Source organism: Lactuca virosa, chromosome 7, assembly GCF_052849685.1.
Source record: "Lactuca virosa cultivar CGN04683 chromosome 7, Lactuca_virosa_CGN04683_v6, whole genome shotgun sequence".
Lineage (NCBI taxonomy): Eukaryota > Viridiplantae > Streptophyta > Magnoliopsida > Asterales > Asteraceae > Lactuca > Lactuca virosa.
This window is the reverse complement of record NC_136432.1, coordinates 156,924,220-156,944,788: the sequence shown is the minus strand read 5'-3', so window position 1 is coordinate 156,944,788 and position 20,569 is coordinate 156,924,220.

The following is a 20,569-nucleotide window of genomic DNA, read 5'->3' as shown; positions in this document are numbered from 1 at the left end:
CAAATTGAATTAATGAAGAGAGAGAACGAGGACCTTAAGTATGAGGGTTACACACTTCGGAAAAATCAAAAGCCTTTAAAAACACAATTAGAAAATAAAACAAAGGACTTTAAGAAACTACAAGAGGATTACAGCAACAAATGCGAGAACTATGATCATCTCAAAAGAAAATTTGCTACTGTGACCGTTGAACTTGACTCATTGAAAAATCGTCTTGAAAATGCTGAATTTATTTTTAACAAATTCGATTGGTCAAGTGAAGTAGTTGCAAAAATGATAAAGGAACATATGTAGTGGAAGGACATAACTTGTGGAAACCAAAAGAAAGTAGGATTAGGTTTTGAGAGTGTCCCTCCTCCATTCAATCATACCTATACTGTCATTCCTCTATCTCGAGAAGAGATTGATAGAGAACCTTTCTTAGTTTATGGAAAGCCTACTTCTGAACAAGCAACATGCTCAAATGATAGTGTTTTGGATACTAACGTTTCTATGTTAAGTGCAGATGTTTCAGTAGTTCAGGGGGAGCAAGAAGCTGAAAAGTTTGAGTCAAATAATTTAGTGTCAAAATTTGGTGTTGAGTTTTGTGATGAGTCTGTTGTGAACTCTAAAACTAATGTTTTTGTTTCTGGTGGCGTGATGTTTCAGAATGATAAGATTGAAAATAATAATGCCGTTTATGATAAAGTTTCTAAGTTTGATTCAAGTGCTTCTACATCTTCTACGTTTGCCACACAATCTTGTGCTTGTTCTTGAAAATGTGAAAATGCTAGAAATGTTAATAAAAGCTACAAATCTGACAAGAGCAGTACCATTTCCAATGATAATAAACAAATTTGTTTCAACTGTGGTATTGTTGGTCATATTGCCAGAAATTGTTTAAACCGGATGTTTGTGCATCACATGTCAAAAAGGGGGAGAGAATGAGTCTAGAGGACGATCTTTAATTAGAAAATCCTCCAGAACTTGCTCTCGAGATGATGACTGGAAAACAAATCAAAACAAGAAAATGGCAGGTTTTCAAAAGAACAAACAGGTTTTCAATAAATTCACAAACAGTTTGCCAAAATCGACCCAAGCTAAGCCAAAATCGATTTCGTCAAAGAGTAGGTCTGGATCTTCAAACTCTTCGAGTAGAAAATCCACCGGGTCGAAGCAAACTCAAAAGAAAGTTGTTTCAAAACCTAAATATCAATGGATGCCAAAATTAAAATCTGATCAGTCATCATCCTCCTCTGTATCTGTTGAAAAAGAAAAATTAAAAGAGAAATAAAAAGATGAATCTGTGAAAGTTAAGGGTCAACCGAAGACTATAATGACATGGGTCCCCAAATCTAAATGATTCCACTCATTGTGCAGGGACAGTTGCAGAGGAATGTCGTCAGACCATGGTATGTCGACAGCGGCTGCTCCCGGCACATGACTGGAGATATCTCCCAACTGCATGACATTCAAACATTTAATGGGGGATATGTCTCCTTTACGTGCGGAAAAGGCGGAAAGATAACGCAGAAAGGAACGGTGACGAATGGAGTGCTCAGTTTTGAGAATGTCAACTATGCTCCTGAGCTGAAGCACAGTCTGCTGAGTGTCTCTCAAATCTGCGAAAAGGGTTACTCAACACACTTCACCGATAAAGAATGTCTAATCTTAAAGTCGGGCATTGTCATCCCGGAGGAGTGGATTCTCGTAAAATCAAAGCGGGATGGGAATGCCTATATTATCGACATGAACAGCAATATACCCGATGAAGTCACTTGTCTCTTTTCCAAAGTCTCATAACAAAACGCAATGTTGTGGCATCGTCAAATCGGCCATGCAAATGCAAAGAATCTGAACCGTCTTGCCAAGAACGAAATGGTCCGCGGTCTGCCTGTCAGAGATTTTATTACTTTTGTAAAATGTGTTTCCTGTGCTCAAGGAAAACACCATCGGAAACCACATCTGCCAGAGCAGGTCAACTCCATCAGTAAAGTGCTCCAATTGTTGCATATGGATTTGTTTGGTCCGGTCAACGTCCTCAGCATCAACCGAAATTCGTATTGTCTCGTTGTGATAGACGATTTCTCTCGTTTCACGTGGGTCTTCTTTCTGTCCAACAAAGCTGGGATCGCTGACCTCATCAAGAAGTTCATTGTAATGATCGAGAACCAAACCAACCACCGAGTGAAAGCGCTACGCACCGATAATGGAACAGAGTTCAAGAACGCTGTTCTTGATCATTTTTGCGTTGAGAAAGGGATCGTGCGTGAATTTAGCTCTGTTCGGACACCACAACAAAATGGTGTTGCTGAGCGGAGAAATCGGACATTACAAGACGCCGCAAGGACGATGCTTTGTGATTCTAAACTGCCAGTTTTCTTTTGGGCGGAGGCGATCAACACAGCTTGTTACGTTCAAAATCGTGTCCTGATCAACAAAGCCCAGATGAAAACCGCGTATGAGATTCTCTATGGACACAAGCCCTTTGTCAGCCATTTCAGAGTATCTAGCTGTCCTTTCACCCTTCTCCACTTGGAATCCAACCCAAAGTTCAATGCAAAAGCTGATGATTGCTACTTTGTCGGATACGCTGCTCGTACTGCTTACAGGGTATACAACAAGAACACGAAACAAATCGTGGAGTCTTTCGATGTTCGCTGGCTTGAAGAGAATGAGACGGACGCTAGGGTGGGTCCTGATTGGCTATTTGACTACACATCTCTATTCAAATCCTTTAGTGTGTCGTCCAATAACCAAGCTGGGTCTACCTCTGGCTCGAAGATTATCATTGAAGACGAAGATGAAGAGGTTGTCTACAGACCACCATTGGTTTCTACTGATCCTCCGGTGGTGTCTATTGTTCCAATCGCTTCTCCTGAATCCTCAACACAACAACATGCTCCAGATGCTGATGCTACTCCTCTTACTCCGGTCGAAAGAGAGTTCATGAACCAAGATACTTCCGCTGTCACTCAAAATTTGATGGAAGTTCTCTTTCCCGAACGAATCGCTGATGAGTTTGTAGCAAATCCACCAAACGAAGCTGGTACATCTACCGTGAATTCTTCAGCACATGACGGAGCTATTAATATCCATAATCTTCCCGTTTCAATCAATGACATCAGTCATGCAATCCCCTATAGCATACAGCGTGATCATCCGATAGAAAACATCATTGGCCAGCTGGGCGACGGAGTTCGAACGAGAAGTCAGAGTGGAGACATCAACACATGTCTCTATTCTTGCCTCATTTCTCAAATAGAGCCCAAGAACCTCGAAATGGCTTTGAATGACCCCAGCTGGGTGGATGCCATGCATGACGAGCTCAATCAATTCGAAAAGCTCGGGGTTTGGAAGTTGGTGGAGCTGCCTAAAGGCAAGAAATCTCTCGACACCAGATGGGTGTTTCGGAACAAACAAGACGATTCGGGTGTCATTGTCCGTAATAAGGCGAGATTGGTGGTCCGTGGGTTCAGACACAATAGAGGGTCTTGATTATACAGAGGTCTATGCTCCGGTAGCGCGCTTGGAGGCTATTCGTATCTTCCTCGCCTATGCTTCCTACATGAACTTCACCATATATCAAATGGACGCCAAGACGGCTTTCTTGTACGGCAAGGTGAAGGAGGAGATTTATGTTGACCAACCTCCTGGGTTTGTTAACTCAAAACTTCCCAACCATGTCTACAAGTTAGACAAGGCTTTGTATGGGCTACATCAAGCTCCTAGAGCCTGGTATGCTACCCTAACACAGCACTTGCTTGACCATAGCTATTCCCGCGGCACTGTCGATCATACCCTATTCATCAAGCATGTCGATGCAGACCAGATTCTTGTCCAAATATACGTGGATGATATCATTTTCGGGTCGACGTGTCCACAACTATGCAAGGAGTTCGAGGACGTTATGAAAAATCGGTTCGAGATGAGTTCTTTGGGGGAGATGACCACGTTTTTGGGGCTTCAGGTCAAACAATGTTCAGCCGGAATCCTGATTCATCAAGCCAAATATGTGGATGATATGCTCGAGAAGTTCGGGTTCAGAGACGCCAAACCTGCCTTGACGCCCATGGCGGAGAGAGCACTGCTGACTCCTGGTCTTGAAGGCGAATCCGTAGATCAAACGTACTACAAATCGATGATAGGATCGCTGATGTATCTGACTGCAAGTCGCCCAGACATTATGTTTGCGGTCTGTCAATGCGCGCGCCACCAGGCTAATCCTAAACTGTCTCATCTTATTGCTATTAAAAGGATTTTTCGGTACCTCAAAGGCATCCCAAAACTGGGTCTTTGGTATCCGAAAAATTCTGAATTTGATCTTTATGCTTTTGCAGACAACAATTATGGAGGCTGCGAGCTTGACAGGAAATCGACTTCAGGCGGATGTCAATTTCTCGGAGATAGGCTGGTGTCCTGGCAGTGCAAGAAGCAGAATACTGTCTCGACCTCAACAGCAGAAGCAGAATATGTAGTTGCGTCTGCCTGTTGTTCTCAAGTCATATGGATCCAACATCAGCTGTTGGATTACGGTTTGAACTTTCAAGAAACCCCTATATTCTGTGATAATGAGGTTGCGATCCAAATTGCTAAAAATCCGGTCCAGCACTCAAAAACCAAGCACATCGACATCAAAGTTCATTTTATCAGAGATTGTTATGAGCGCTCGCTCATTCGGCTAGAACAGGTTCCCACTACTAATAATGTGGCAGATCTGTTCACCAAGCCGTTTAACAAAGTTCGATTCGATGTGCTGGTTAACTTTTTGAAAATGATTCGCTTTGAGGATTAATTTTTGTTTAGGTTAGTTTAAATTTGCGCATTTTAATTTCATTCTCACCCATGCACAAATTTAGGGGGAGACATAAACAAAAACCAAACAAAAATTAGAAAATTAAAAATCCAAAAACAATAGAAAATCAGAAAATCCAAAAACATTAGAAAAACAGAAAAATCAAAAATATTACTCAGAAGTGATGTTATGGGAAGGGATATCAGCTTGTGATAACAGACAATCTGAGTCTGTGTAAAGTACCAAAGCTGAATTGTCTAGGCTCTGTGTTCGATGCGCTGGTAGGCACGAAAAATTTAATGGACTTGACTAGGTGCAGATGAACTTAAGGAATCTAGAGACTTGATAAATTCTGACCTAGATAGTTCTGTTTAGCCTGACAATACAACGCTCGGATAGGTTGAGCAGGGAGATATACATGAGAATCCACCAGTCACATTAAAGAATCTGTATCTAGAACCGTTGTTTAACTTTTCCTTTATGTACGGATTTTGTCCTTAATTCTGATATTGACGGGGCGACTGGGGAATTCCGATAAATTAGGTCTGTAGAAAGTTATTTTCTTTCTCTCATGCTGTTAGTCATATGTTGCCTCCTCTGTGTGATCGAAAGATCCGACCTGGACTGCAACATATGCAAATCTGTCTCTCTGCCTCTTCTATCTATGCTATTCTTTCTACCTGTTAGCCATATGCTGTCTCCTTTGCGTGATTAATAATCCGACCTGGTACACAGCATATGTAACCTTCTGCTTCTCAATCCCTCTGAAATTCTAGTCAGTCATATGTTTCACTCTCTGCGTGATTGAAAAATCTGACCTGAGTGTATAGCATATGCATTCTAAATCTATCCTTTCTATGAATAATCGTCTGCTCACCTAAAGTAAGGAGTATCTCGGAAGTTCTTGATTATTGGGGTATGTCAGGAAGCGGGAAACATGTTCTAGTACATCTAAAATTGAACAATTCTAGATTGTCTGTAGATCTCGCTGCTCAATTTAGATGGACAACAATATCCTTGGTCGTCGTCAGATAAATGGTCCTTAGGAATTTTTGCTTAGTAACTTAGGATCAATCTGTCCAGTCACTGATAGCATTCCTAAAATTTGTCACAATTTTTCGTGCTTAAGTGGACCACAATACCGGCGATCGACCAAGATCTATTCATGAAAGGAGAGGTAATAATAAATGGAAAATGATTGTCTAAGAACTTTGATCCCATATTAAAAACAAAAGTTAAGTTAATCAATTTCAAGATAGAGGATTAAAATTAGTTTGAATTAAAAATTTTGGTATTTTTATTTTATTTTCATTTTTTAAGATTGATAAATTTTAGAAAATGTTTTTTATTTTATTATTTTTATTTTTAGTCTTTAAATTTTTAGGATTGGTAAAATTTAGAAAATTTTATTTTATTTTATTTTATTTTATTTGAAGTTAATCCTGAAAATGATTTATTTTTAAATTTTTTTAGTATTGGGCTTAATGCTAATTGAAATCGGGATCAGCCGATGGGTGACGAACTGGGTTTGGGCCAGGTATATAATGGAAAGGGGACTCCGAATTCAGTTCTTCCCTCATTTCATCCTCTCTGATCGAATAACTCCAAGATTTCTCAAAAAACCCTCGAAATTTTTTTGTGTTATTTCTTCAAATCGACTTTTTTATCTTACAGGTATGAAGATTCCGACCATGCCTATGTAATTTTTACCGAGAATCGGCCGTGAAATCGAAGCAAAATCACGAAAACAAGACTGTCGGAGCTTTCGGTCGGTCGAGCCGTTTTCGGTTCATCGGCTAACCGGCTTTTGGTCAAGCCGAGCCGTTTTCGGTCAAGCTGGCTTAGATGGCTTTCGGTTGAGCTGTACTCGGTCTCATCGGCTTATAAGTTTAATCGGCTCATTTAAGCTGTATTCGGTCCCATATGGCTTTCGGTCTACACTTTGTTCGGTCCTAGGGCTTTTGGTCTGACTGTCTTGATTGAGAACCCATGTTTGACTAATAAAATTCAAATGAAATGGCCAAAATTAATTGATATATTTGAGAAAATAATTTTAATTTGTTTTAATCAAATGTTTTCTCACCTGGCCTGTTTTGTGCAGATAAAAATGGCAAGGCTCAAAGTTGCAGACAGTCACAACGTGTCCATTCTTCTTGATAATCCTCCAGTAGCACACAACGAGTTCAAATCAATGATGGACAGGCTAAGGGAATGCTGCATCTCAACTGGACTTACCTGGAACCCCATTGTTTATCTGAACCTGATCAACGAATTCTGGAGATCTGCAAGTGTCAAGAATGGAGAAAATGGATCAATGACAATTGAAGCTTCCGTCAGGGGATGCAAAATTGTTATCTCTGAGCAATTCATCAGAGATGTTTTAAAGATTGATGACAAAGCTGCTTATCCGACTAACATCGATCTGAGAATTGTTGATGAGTATCTCGAAAAGATGGGATACGAAGGAGTCTTTCCACCAACCCTAAAGAAGTTGTTACCTCCTTACTGGAGTTTTCTAGCTCACTTGTTCGTTAACTACATATCTAGGAGAAAGGGTGGTTCGGACGAAATATCCTCGAGAAATACTCAGGCGATCGTTGCATTGGCTGCCAGGATTGACTTTAACTTCTCAAAGTTTATCTTGGAGGAGATGGTTACTAATGCTAACAAGAAGTCGAAGGATCAATTCCTACTCTATCCAAGATTTATTCAAATCTTCATCAACAGCCTATTTCCCAATTTGGTCAAGACAGGAGAGATACTTTACATGAAAGCCTTCGGACCAAACACTGTGAGCCTAATCAAACAGAACCGTAAAGGGAAAATCATGTTCCAAGGGAAGTACCCTCTCGTGAAATTTGGAAAGTTTATGGAACTGGTCGAATCGTCAGAATCTCATGGATCCCCGAACAAGAGTCTACAGATCAAGCATCGTTAGATCATGCAAATGTAACTGATGATGTCATCACCGTTTCAGACCATGAGATTAAAAATGTTGCTCCAACTGCCATTGTTGCTCAAGAGTATGATCTCACAAACGTGGCGGTTCAGAGTGACTTCAGTGAGGGAACTACAGAAGAATTTACTGAGACCGAAGGAGAAGGAGAGGATGAGTATGAGAATCTTGATCTGTCCGGTTACGAAAAAGATGATGTTTCGATGCATTTTACTGGACTTGAGCACCCATTGTCAAATGAAGACCTCAATGACCTCCTCAAAGATATCGATGATGGTGCCAATTCAACACCGGAGATAAGGGAGAAAGATGACGATCGAGAAGTTGAGCCTCCGGTTACCGTTCAAGTGGCTGATTCTTCAACTCAAATGGACACATCATCAGGGATTCATCCCCTTGATAATGTGGTTCCTACATCCGAGCCAGTTACAAGTGATTCCCAGACAGTCCTGACCTCCCAACCCCCGATAAAGAGATGCAGAATTGATCCAAGGGTGGGAGTAATTTTTTCTGATCAAACTCAAACCACATAGACTCCTCCATCTACAACAGTTGCTCCTTCCTCATCTGTGCCCATTCAAGAGAATCCCAGCTCTATCCATGAAGGTGGTGGTTCGTCTGCTGGCCTGAGATCGTCTCCTCCAAGGCCTTATCATGATGCTGTCTCTGAGAGACTAGCCATTCATTTGGCCCAGCAATCAAGTCCAACTCACTCCTCACACGGAAAAGGAATATCCTTTGAGGAACGTATATCTGGAGATGATGATGCCTCAGTGCCTGAGCTGAGAAAGGAGATTGGTATGCTGAACCAGAAAAATATCGAGCTTGATATCAAGGTTGCAGACCTTCAAACTGAGAACTCCAAGCTCAATATTCAAGTTGCTGATCTTCTTGAAGATAAAGCTCTGAAGACAAATTAGATCACCGATCTTCAGACGCATTTTGGCTTGTTGACCGCCAGCGATTATGATTTAAAGAAGAAGCTGGAAGAAGAACTTGGTGACAAATTCAAATCATCTGTCGATGAGCCAAGGGTCTATCTTCCCAATCAAGACGCTCCCGTGGTTCCACCTCCTACAAGAACAACCACGATTGTCGATCGTTTTGACAAAGAACCAGCGCAGGCTCCAAATGTCGTGGCGTTAAAACGTGCTAAACTAGCCAAGTCTGATGAGAATGGTCAATTTTTGTTCAAGAGGAGCTCGGATCAGAACGCTCCCGGGGGTCAACCAAACATCACCTTTACGGATCTTGGAGAAAATCGCTTCAGAGACGTATATGGTGATAGGTCAGGGATCATCTCATGGGGATTCCACGACACTCAGAACATGTGGATCGTGAGAAGGAAGAGTGGAAATACTGAATTGTATAAAGATGCTCACGACTTCCACTCTTGGACCAGGGTTGATCTTACGGAGTTGTCTAAGGCTCCTTTTGCAAATCCATCAAATGAACCCAAGGCGACACAGTTCAAGTTATATTTGGAAAATCAAGTGGCAAAGGGCTTTCCCTCAATGAAGACTGCAGAGTCTATCATCAAGATATACCCGAGTGTCATTGATCCCAAAACCAATCAGCCTCTTCGATCTGTGATGTGGCCTGCTACTAATCAAGTAAATCAGATTCCTATCCTTCAGAACCATCCAGATGGATCTCTAAAATCCATGCAATACTGGTGTTTGATGAAACTACAGCTTCCGTTGTCATCAAACTTGAACATGGATGTATTCGTTTGTATGACAAGAGGGATCTGCTACAGTTTGGAAGGTGGGATATACATCAGCTTTCTCATCATCAGATCAAGGTGGCTGAAGACCTTTTTGAGTCTGCTGCTAAGGAGTACACTTCGATGGTTGTTGATATTATTCAAAAGGAGATGTGGAATGGAGCCATGGGAAAGTCAGACGTGCTGGTGGTTGATAAAGACTGAGTCATGCTAGCCCCATACCGAGGGGGAGATTGAAGGGCCAATATATATGGTTTGGGCTAGGCAACAATGTATAGATGAGTTAGGGCATTTGTCAATGTATTTTGGAGTCTTTTATGTGTATTTGACGTTTTCGGTCTAGGCCATTGTTCTCGGTTGGAAGTGACCGAAAACAGGCTTTCGGTCAGCCTGACCGAAACCTGTTTTCAGTCTATATTGGTATATATAGGTTGTCAGGCTGTCATTTGTAAGTTGTTGAACTACAGTTGTTCACTGTGTGGTTTTCGGTCTCCTGAGTTGTATCCGACATTTCCAAGTGTGAATTGTATGCAAGCTCAGTTTCATTCCATCTTCTACTCATTTTCTTCTTTATTTTCATTTGCTTGATTGATCATTGGTGAAGATCCTTCCATCTAGGACCTTACAACTGGTATATTCTGCACCTCTTTCTTTTCCTTCTTAGCATTGATTACGAATGCCAAGTATGATGCACATCCCTTGGACAAACATTTTCTGGCTTTCATCAGGGAGATGATTCCAGAATTTACTCGGCGTTTGTCCCCGTACACCATAAATTACTCTTTTCCGGGTGGGTTTACCCTTACTATCTTCTTTCGGCATTGAATCTCAGCATCGTTGGCGCTAAGCCAATCCATTCCCAGAACGATGTCAAAACCGTTCAATTTTATGGGTAACAGCTCCTCGTGGAATTTGTTTCCGTTTAGGTCGATGGCGATGTTCCTAATACGGTCACTAACAGGTAAGAACTTGCCACTGGCAACTTCCACAATTAGGGCATTATCAAGTTTTTCTATAGTCAATGCTAATTTTCCTCTAAATCTATGCGATACAAAGGAATAGTTTGCTCCCGAATCAAATAGTATATTGGCAGGCAATCCATTTACAAGAAAGGTACCTGAAGCGACGTTTGATGCCTCTTTTGCAGCCTTGAGCGTCATCTGGAAGGCTCTTGCCTTCGGCTTCGGTGGAATGTTGGGTCTTCATGGCTCCTTCTTCTTCGGGCAGTCCCTCGAAATGTGCCCCTCCTCGTTGCACTCATAACAGACCTTCTTAGTGAACGTGCATTCATTGGCATAGTGCCCAGGCTTCCCACATTTGAAACAAGTGACTCCTCCGTCACATTTCCCCTGGTGCTTCTTCTTGCACTTGTCGCACCATTTTGCCTCGGCTCCTCCTCCTCTCGAACCAGACTTCGAGAATTTACTCTTCTTACCGGACCTCTAGAATCCGTCAAATTTCATTTTCTCACCAACCTCGGCCCTCTCCATACCCCTTTCCTTCTGCTGGATTTCCACATTCTTTGCTACTCGAACAGCTGATTTTAGAGTGGTTGACATCTTGACTGTTGGGCCAAAGTCGGCTGGCAGTCCATTTGCGAACCTCTTAATTTTGGAGAGTTCGGTTGGCACTAGGTATGGAAACAACTTCATCTTCTCCGTGAATGCAGTAGCGTAGTCGTCGACGCTCATCCTTCCCTTCTTCAAGTTTTGGAACTCATTGTTCAAATCAATCAGATCTATCTCTGAACAGTACTGCATCTTCAGTTGTTCCAAGAACTCTTCCCATGACATTTTCAGGGCTTCTCCTCGCGGCATTGTATCCGCCAATAGCTTCCACCAACTCAAGACTCCAGTTTTTAGTTGCCTAACTGCAAAGATAGTCGTCTGTTTCTTGCTATAGTTGCAGCTCTCGAACACCATCTCCATTTCGGAGATCCAATCCATAATATCAACAGGCTTTGGGCTTCCTGAGAGACTTGGTGGCTTGGCACCCATGAAATTCTTATACATCCGCCCATCCTTTTCGTTTCCCCTCTACGGGTCATTCCTTCGTTCTCCTTGAGTCCCAACTTGACTCACATGGCGACTATAGTTCCCTTCCTCTGATTGCTCAGGACTCAGCTCAGGTTGCTCAACGGGCACGGTAGGTTCATCCCTATTCAACATTTGCCTCATTTCTTCCCTTTGTTCCGCTAACATAGCCCGAATCATGGCTTGTACTCCAGCCATGGTGATTGGCTCGGGTGCAACTTCTACTACAACAGGTATTTGCTGAATCACTGGGGGTTGATTCCTATTCCCATTTGCATTCCCAGCTCCACTGCGGGTTCTTGCCATCTTGATCTATACACCGAATAAGGTGAATTCAGATCTTTATTTAGGATAGTCATTAAAACCGTCCTTATCACTCTGAAACGTTTACATGTTAGTTCTAATATCGTAGTCGTACGTTTAGAATCCTAAACACATAAGGTTTCCAAATCCGGTCGGGAACAGACCATAGATCCGAACAAATAACAGCATATCAGGCACAAAGCATTTAGCACATAAAAGCATTTTAGGCATAGTTCCTAAAATAAGATAGTGCTCACACCTCACAATCATCGCTTAGCATTCTAAGTTTAAGTCTAGAAATCCTACAAATTCCTAGTTCGCTTAAACTAATGCTCTGATACCAACTGTTACATCCCCATTTTCACGGCCTAAAAAGACCGATTTTGTTTATGCTTGTTTGAAAATCAGAGTAACATTTTAAATAAAAGTGTTGCGGAATTTGTCCCAATAAAGATTTCTCAAAAGCATTTCCAAATAAATCTATTTCATTAAAAGACTCGGGATGTCATGTTCGATACAGATCAAAAGCATAAACAGTACAATATAAGCCTTACTACATTATTTCATATCTACAGGCCTATACTCGTAAATCCCTCATCCAAAACATCACATCTATGCTCGAGCGCCACTACCTGTAATACATGAAACTGAGTGGGTCAGGCTTGGGAGCCTAGTGAGCACATTGGGTTTTCAACCCACAATAAATAAGTTTATTAATTTCATCAATCAACAATAACCCGATTACCTGTTCCCGTTATCCTCACTTTACGTCCCTAAACACCTATCATAAGGGACCTAGTCTAAGGATCATCATCGGGATGGACACTACAGCTAAGGGGGTTCCTCAGCAATAAATGTCCTAAAGGCAACAATGAGGGGGGTGGAGTACACCGGTGAACACATCGTTCACAAACACCTACAGATTGCGAGCCTGCTAGCGTTCCATTGGACTGTCTAGAAAAGTCCGTGGTCGTTATCTATACTACGCTAGATGACTGGATCACCAACAACATCGAGGCCTCTCATCATTTTATCACACATCGTCTTATTACATCTACCCATGTTTTACCCCAATATTTTTGTATATATAAAATACATATACAGTTTAAATCATGAAAAATGTGTATAAAATCATTCATCCAACATAGACAGCAAGTATTCAGATAATATGCACACATGGCACGTAATTTATATAAAATACTTCATCTATGTGTAATATGAAAGTAACTATGCACTCACCTAATTAGGTGGTGACTCGGTACTTGAACAGCGCTTCGTTATCTCAAAAAAAAATTTCCTTGACCAAAACCTAGTATCAATACCACTAGGGTTTAGTTTTAACGTTAACTGTGACTAATTAATAGTCTAGCTATTATTATTATTATATAAGCGTTAAATAACACCCAATATAACTCATAATAATAGCACAAATAATTATTTTAAGGACCTAATAACATTACTATAATTATTTAAAAGTTATATTAAAAATTACGTAGGCGTAGCTCACTTACAACAGATTTTAAAGAAAACCGGGTTTTGCTCGGAGCAGCGTTTCCGAGCCGAAAGACCCTTTTTTCTCGAGACTCCGGGAGCCTCGGGGCTTCCTTTGGGTGCTAGGGGTTTTATCTAGGGTTTAGGGGAGTTGGAATGGGTTAGAGAGAGAAAGTATTTAGAGAGAGAAGTGGAAATGTGTGAAAAATCCGGGCAATCTCGTATGGTATTTATAAGGTCGGAACTACGGACCTACGCAGATCGTTCAGAAAGTTACGTGGGGCGTAACTTCGGATAGGGTGCGAGGTGGCGGTCTCCGGATGGTGCGACGTGGCTTAAGTTGGACCGAGGGAAGGCTCACGTACGCGGGCGTTCGGAAGAGGCTACGTTGGGCGTAATACGAGGGTGACGTGTCCTTCATCCGAAGCGAGCCGTGATCAGCAAGCGACGGCTAGGATCTTGCCACGTCATCAATCGAGCAACACACTTTGCAATTTCGAGTCTAATCTTTAAAAATTCGTATCTTTCGCATACTAGCTCCGTTTTTGACGTTCTTTATATCCGCGCGTAGGCGGGAACGAAATCTACAACTTTCGTTTAGACTCCGTCGGCTAATTTTGTCTTTATTTTAATAGTTATATTTTTAACAGGCCGGGACAGGATTGGTCCGTTAAAAATCCATAACTTCTTCATCCGACGTCCGTTTTTGTCTGTCTTTTTATCTTTACGCTACTATTAACGAGATCTTCGATTCCCATTTAGTTTGTGTCGGCTAAAAACCGATCGATCTAATATTCGAACTTCGGGTTGTACACTGCTAAGCCGAAACTTCGAAAAATCAGAACTTCCTCATACGAAGTCAGATTTGGGCGTTCTTTTTATGGACGCTCTTGGTTTAACGTATTCTACGACTTTCGTTTAGATCGCTAAGGCCAAAACTCGCTCTATCGTAAATTCACTATTTACGTTTCCCGGTGTCGTGCCGGTTCCGTCGCGAAACTTCGACGGGTCATAACTTCTTCGTTATAACTCGGATTTCGGCGTTCTTTATATCTCCGGAATCCTTGTTTCGACTACTACAACTTTATGTAAAGATATCAGGATTATATCACACTTTAATTTTGAAGCTTATTTTTATTCTTTATTTATTATACATTTATAAATAAATAATAAGCATATAAATTCACATAATTCACATAATACTCAAATATTTCATCTTTATTACTTCAAAAAGAGTTACAATAGTTGACCTAGACTATTACATCGTCTAAAAATTCTTACCCCCAGAACGCGGGCGTTACACGTACTACCCGAGACCAGGAAGACCACGATGAATATAGGAAGCTCGAGAGTGTGAAGCTATTCATGTGTTTACTGATTCTTTACGTGGTTATGTTTCAGTATGGTGGTGACAAGTAATGGAGCAGGGAGTATAGGATCTGGATCTGGTTCGGGCACGACCAACGAACCAATTGATGAGGGATTATGTGAATTTATTGCGTCAGAGATTACCAGAGGCATCCTTGATGCGACCTCGGTGATGTTTGGGTTGATCAAGGAGGGTATCATGGAGATGATGGAGGACCGCCTTCGTATCTTCGGAGTTGATTTGACCGCTAGCCAATCTGGGGCATGCACTCTCTCCTTCATGGATTTAAGGGGTTGTGGGCTACCAGAATTATTTGGGGTGAAGGAACCCATTTCCGTCAGGCGTTGGCTAGCAGATATTGAGTGTGCCTAGATGACGACCTTCTTCCCGAGGGGTCGAAGGTGAAGTTCACTGCAGGATGTCTGATGGAGCGAACTTGAAATTAGTGGGAAGAGTTTGGATATACCTTAGGAGCCCCAACCATTAAGGCCATGACGTGTTCAGATTCTGTGACCCGGTTCCGAGCGGAATTTACACCAGTTGTTGAGGTGCAGCAGCTACCTAGGGAGTTTCTAGATATGCAACAGACGACTGATACTATGGCGGAGACCACCACCAAGTTCTGGGAGAGAGCTTTATTGGTACCCCCATACGCGAGAGATGAGGAGATGAGGAATACCCGATACCCTGACATGCGGAGACCTAATATCAGGGAGGTTGTTAGTTTTTCCGCTTGTCCGACTTTGGACGACATCATATCCAGTGCCTGGGAGCGGGAGATTGATTTAGAGCATATAGCGAAGAGGAAGGCAGAGCATCGGCAGATGGCGGGGGTTTCTGCAAAGAAACCCAAGCGCTTCGATTTTAGATCTAAGGGCCAGCAGGGCCAGAGCCGTTGTGGCAAGTGCGACAAGGTACATGATGGGTTCTGCATAGATGGTGGTTCAAGTTGCTATGAGTGCGGCAAGACGGTAAATTTTATCAGGGATTGCACTCCTACTACTACCACCACTCAGACATCGGATATAATAAACTTTCATTGCAATCAAAGGGGCCACAAGAAGGCCAACTGCTCAAGTTTAGCATCAGGAGGAATAGTAACAGCACTTGCTCCAACGACTCTGAGGATCACAAATGGCCGCCAAGGCAAGGCGGAGGCGCCAGTTGTTTAGAGTATGGCATTTTAGCTGGCAGTCGAGGAGGCTCGTGCAGCACCTGATGTGGTCACTGGTATATATCTTCTCCCTATCTTTTTATTTATTTTAACTTCCTGCTTATGTTTTTGTGTTTTTTCTTAGGGTTGTTCCATGTGCACGATATCTTTGCCCTGGTTTTGTTCGAATCGGGGGCTACCTGATCTTTTGTATCTCTTGCGCTCAGCAAGAGGTTCACCGATGCTCCAAGGGAGAAAGAGCATTCATTAGATGCTGAGATTGTTAATGATCATTCGGTTCAGGTATCGAGGGTTCATCGGGGTTGTGTACTAGATTTGTATAGCGAGTGGTACCTGATTGATTTGGTTCCCATTCGTTTGCGTGGGAACAAGGTTATTATTGGGATGGATTGGTTGAACCCTAGTGGGGCAGTGATTGATTGCGGGTATCAGTTGGTATGTATTCGGACCCCAAGTGGGGGAGAGTTAGTGATCTAGGGAGAGGGTGTTCAGCTTGGGCCGATTTTATGTATAGCAGCTAGGGTTAGACGCTATTTTCATCAGGGTTGCTCTGGATTTGTTTCCTATGTTACGGATACTCGGGAGAAGGGTAAGGTGACTGTGGACGATGTACCTATTGTTCGGGAGTACCCGGATGTGTTCCTGTAGGATTTACCTGGAGTGCCTATGGAGAGGCTGGTGGAGTTTTGGATTGACATGGTTCCAGGTGCGGCTCCGATACCCACAACACCTTATCGGTTGGCACCACCTGAGATGCAAGAGTTGTCTACACAGTTGCAGGAGCTGTTAGGCAAGGGATTTATTTGGCCGAGAAGTTCACCATGGGGAGCTCCGATCTTATTTGTGAAGAAAGAGGTTGGGACGCATCGGATGTGTATTGACTATCGCGAGCTGAATAAGCTAACGATAAAGAACCATTACCCACTTCCGATGATCGACGATTTATGTGATCAGCTTCAGGGCGTATCTTGGTTCTCCAAGATTGATCTGCGTTCGGGTTATCACCAAATGTGGGTCAGGGAGGAGGACATGAAGAAGACGACCTTCTAAACTCGTTTCGTGGTGATGGATTTCGGGCTCACCAATGCTCCAGTCGCATTCATGGATCTCATGAATCGCATATGCAGGCCATGATGGATAGGTCTGTGATTGTGTTTACTGATGACATCCTGGTTTATTCCATGACCTGGAAGCAGCATGAGGAGAACCTGCTGGAGGTATTGGAGACTCTGAGGAGGGAGATATTGTTCGCAAAGTTCTCCAAGTGTGAGTTCGAGTTGTGCGAGGTGCAGTTTATGGGGCACCTTGTTAACCAACATAGAATTCTGGTTGATCCAGCCAAGATTGAGGCAGTGATGAGGTGGGAAGTTCTGTGGTCTCCATCTGATATTCGGTGTTTCATTGGTTTGGTAGGTTTCTATTGGACATTCATTTAGGATTTCTCCAAGATAGCGGTTCCTTTGACCAAGCTGACAAAGAAGACCGTCACATTTCATTGGGGGCTTGAGCAGCATCCAGCTATTAAGACGTTGAGACAAAAATTATGTGAGGCACCGATTCTGAGCATGCCAGAGGGTGTTTAGGACTTTTTGGTATATTGTGATGCTTCGATCACGGGTTTAGATGCAGTGTTGATGCAGCGGGGTCAAGTGATTGCATACGCTTCGAGGCAGCTGAAGCCTCATGAGGCGAATTACCCAACACATGATTTGGAGTTGGGGGATGTGGTGTCCGCCCTCTAGATTTGGTGTCATTAACTCTATGAGGCCGTTGTATTATCTACACGAATTACATGAGCCTGAGGAATTTGATGGATCATCCAAATCTGAACATGAGGCAGCACAGATGGTTGGATATGGTGAAGGAATATGATTGTGAGATCCTTTATCACCCGGGGAAGGCCAACATGGTGATCAATGCTCTCAACCGTAAGGCGGTCGCGGCTCTGATCAGGGATTTATGCTGCAACATGCTTCTACGGACACTTAACTAGTCAAAACAATAACAACAAGTGTTAAATACATGATCCTTTAGAATTCCGATGTGGCATGGAATAACAACAAGTGTTAAATAAAATTTGAGTAAAAAACAAAAAATATTTTTGAACTTTTGAAATTTGTTTATAAGAAAAAAAATCTTCTTGGATTTTTGAAAATTAAAAAACAAAATCTTTTTTAATTTTTTAAAAATTTTTATACAAGAAAATCTTTTTGGATATTTGAAAATTTTTATAAAAGAAAAAATCTTTTGGACTTTTGAAATATAAATGAAATTAATTTTGTATTTTTTTTATTTTTTTAAAAAAACATTAACGCAAGTGAACAATAAATGAATGAAGAAACGAAATAACAAAAGTAAAGAAAAGAACAGTTACCTAGAGCACCAGCCTACGGAATGACATATTGTCTCTCAACTAAGAAGTAACTGCACAAACATTTTACGATTGAATACAAGGCTCACAACTGTTCAGAGATGAACATTAATTGAGTTGCAAAAATGAAGTATTCTGATTAACTGTGATGATTAGAACTAATTGGAGATGAACAGCAGCACTCCGATTTCCTCCGAAGATCAAGACTATTTGAAAATGAGCACTAATGCTCCAAACGCCTCCGAATATTAGAACTATTCACAGATGATCAATAACCGAGTCAAATTATGACTTTTTCAAGAAGATTTCGGAACTGAATTAGCTTCTATCATACCAAGCCCATGTAAGATACGATTGAATTGCAATCACCTCGATCTGTTGTGAAGAAGCATCAGTGTAACACTTTACACTTAAGCTTTCTTCCACGCCTCCATAAACGAGGAACATATCCTTACTTTTGTGCAAGTACTTAAGGATGTTCTTCACATTTATCCACTGACTCTCCCATGGATTTTTCTGGAATTTTATTGTCAAGCTCATTGCATAATCAAGACCAGGTCTTGTACAATTCATGGCATACATGATGGATCCAACTGTTGAGGCATATGTAACATCTTTCATCTTGTGCACCTCAGCCTTTGTGCTAGTATATTGGGATGAACTTAGTATTGTTCCATGCACCATAAGTACAAATCCTCTCTTAGTTTTTCCATCTTGAACCGTTTCAAGACTTCATCAATATATGTACTTTGGCTTAAAACTATTAATTATTTTGATCTATCTCTATAGATTTTGATTCCACGAATATATTGATCCTCACCAAGATCCTTCATTGAGAAGCACGTTCCTAGCCAAGCCTTTACACCTTTTAAACTCAAAATATGAATGCCAATGATAAGTATTTCATCCAAATACAAGACCAAGAATGTCATAAAACTCCCACTAGTTTTCATGTAAACACAAGATTCACCTTCGTTTCTAATAAAACCATACTTTGTGATTTCATCATCAAAACGATGATTCCAATTTCGAGATGTTTGTTTTAACCTGTATATGCATTTCTTGATATTAGGATGATTTTGGTCGACAAAACCTTCAGTTTGAACCATACAAACGTCTTCTTCTAAGTCTCCATTTAGAAAAACTGGTTTGACATCAATTTTCTGTATCTCATAGTCATGATATGCAACTATGGAAAGTAGTATCCTAATAGATTTAATCATAGCAACTAGTGAAAAGGTTTCACCATAATCAACTCCTTGAGTTTGAGTGAATCCTTTAGAAACAATTCTTGCTTTGAATCTGTGTAAATTGCCATCCATGTCATTATTTTTATTGAAAACCCACTTACTCCCCACAGTGTTACATTTGTCAGATTCAGGATCTGTTATTACATTTTGGTAGGGGACGGGCTCATCAGCATTCATCATCATGAAGCATTCCTCAATGAGAAATCCATATATCTCAGGTTCTTGGTGAATTCTACGAGGTATGTGAAGGCCTTGTGTTTCAACAGGTTGAAGAGTAATGATCTCTTCATCTTCAACAACCTCTTGTTCAGTAATAGTTCCAACTTAAGTTGCATCGGGTTGTCGTTCTTGATCTTCTTCAAGTTCCATGTGCCTCCTACTTTTTTCATCCATTAGAAACTTTCTTTCTAAGAATTCAACTTTTTGTGAAATAAAGATCTTATTCTTACTAGGGATGTAGAATTAATATCCTAAACAATCTTTAGGATATCCTACAAAGATGCATTTGGTAGACCAAGGCTCGAGTGTGTTGGAAGCCTCTTGTCTAACATACGCTTTACAACACTAAACTTTCATTTCAGAAAGGGATGGAGCTTTTCCATACCACATCTCATAAGGTTTCTTGTTTACCTTCTTAGTTGATGCCATATTCAAGATACGGGTTGTGGTGAGTAAGGCATAATTCCAAAAGGATAAAGGAACAATACTCCTGCTCATCATGGATCAAACCATATCAACAAAGGTCCGACGACACCTAAGATGATCTTAGAACTCTTGGCTCAAGTACTCGCCACCTCTATCCGAATGAAGGATATTGATTATCATTTCGAGTTTATTTTCAACTTCACTTTGAAACAATTTAAGTTTTCCAAATGTTTCATGTTTATGTTTCATCAAATACACATAACCAAAAAGACTGAAGTCGTCAGCGAATGTAATGTAATATATTTCACCATATCTTGATACTATTTTGAAAGGAACATATACATAGGTGCGTATGATGCCTAGTAAAATATTTGCCATTTCACTAGTGCCAGACAAAGGCGACTTTTTCATCTTACCACATAGAGAATACTCACATATATCAAATGACTCAGTTTTATTTTCCCCTAAAAGTACACT